Source organism: Phaethon aethereus (assembly GCF_964289735.1).
Source record: "Phaethon aethereus genome assembly, chromosome: 4".
Taxonomy (NCBI): Eukaryota; Metazoa; Chordata; class Aves; order Phaethontiformes; family Phaethontidae; genus Phaethon; species Phaethon aethereus.
Genome location: NC_138578.1, coordinates 14,133,273 through 14,133,585, shown reverse-complemented (window position 1 = coordinate 14,133,585; position 313 = coordinate 14,133,273).

Below are 313 nucleotides of genomic sequence, written 5' to 3'. Positions count from 1 at the left end.
TATGCTGCAGTCAAATTCTTGCTAGATTTGTAGCCTGGCAAGATAAGGGAACAGGCTACAAGCACTTCTGTAGGGACAGCAGGCAGGGAAAAAAGACTCTGAGTCAGGGACTGTGTAGTAAGCAATTTTTCAAATTACGTGTAGCACTTTACTAAAATACTATAGTGGCAATACTTTATGATCTTTATTTCTCATTATTTTAATGTGTTCTTCCTCTTGTAGATAAAGTCTGGGGTAAAATTGAAACAGTATTGATAATATCTTTTCATTGATAATTTAAAATTGAAAACTTTCAGTTCTTCAGATAACCAGG